General features: G+C 43.6%; 1 pseudogene; it reads left to right on the top strand.

Annotated features, from left to right (window-relative positions):
- Positions 1-829, top strand: part of LOC116100983 — a 1,601-nt pseudogene extending 772 nt beyond the window's left edge.
- Positions 830-1,081: the final 252 nt, after the last annotated feature.

The raw sequence follows: 1,081 nt of genomic DNA, 5'->3' as shown, positions 1-1,081 counted from the left end.
GAGGAGGAGGAGGAGGAGGAGGAGGAACCATATTGCAGGGGTCTAATGACTATTGATTGTCCATACACTGCCATTGAGAACTAGCAACAGGTAACTTTGTCATTTGCCCAGAATTTCCAAGTATCAGATGGCTCTATCTTTAGATATTGAAATAGCTAAAGAAAGCCCTTCAAGAAGGATGGGAATCGCTATCAAGAATAGTAAGGGAAAGGAAATTTGGTGTCAATATGTTGTGACATGTTCCACCATATTTCAGAGTTGAGTGGCTGCAATCCTGACCCTCAAATGGTCCCATTCCGGGGAGATTACCTGGTCTTAAAGCCAGAAAAGAACTACCTTGTAAAAAGGAAATATTTATCCGGTCCCAGACAGCCGGTTTCCTTTCCTAGTTCACTTTACACCAAAGTTGCATGGCACTATTTGACTATGCAATGCTTGCCTTTAAATGGGAAGGTTACAGACCCTTTGACTTCCATGCCAGAGATGTTATGGAAGTAATTCTCAAAAGCGGTTTTATTAAACTGGTGTTCCAGCATCTCTCTTATGGAGCTAATGAAATGTGAAAAGCCTGTTTTCTCAGTGAAACAGTGAAACATCTTCAAAAGTTCATTCCTGAAATTACCACCAGTGATGTTCTTTGAGGTGCTGCTGAAGTACAAGCCTGGACAGAGATGGAAATCTGGTAGAGGATTTTGTGTTTGATGGAGGAACTGGCGAGATTGGAGATCACGTTCTTCATGTGAGAAATGGACCTTCACCTGCTGCTACATCTTCCCTGGCAATTTCTAGAATGATAGCAGAGGAAGTCCAGCAAAGGTTTAAGTTATGAGTGACGCAGGCTGCTGTGCTTGCATTACAGCCCCTATGTCAGCAACAAGGGTCTTCCGGCTGCATTTTAAAATTACAACTTAAGGACACATTTTTTAAAAAAATATAGAGATCAGAGGTGAGCAGGAACCAACATCTGTCCCAACACTGGGAGTTATTGGGTCCAGAGGGACCAGGCACACAGTAACTCCACCAGCCCAGTGACTCCAGTTCCTTCTGGTCTGTCGGGGTTAGTGTTCTGAGCAGACCTTGG

This window comes from Mastomys coucha, unplaced genomic scaffold (assembly GCF_008632895.1).
Source record: "Mastomys coucha isolate ucsf_1 unplaced genomic scaffold, UCSF_Mcou_1 pScaffold21, whole genome shotgun sequence".
Classification (NCBI taxonomy): Eukaryota; Metazoa; Chordata; class Mammalia; order Rodentia; family Muridae; genus Mastomys; species Mastomys coucha.
Note: the sequence above shows the minus strand (reverse complement) of the source record. Positions and strands in the feature narration are given on the sequence as shown.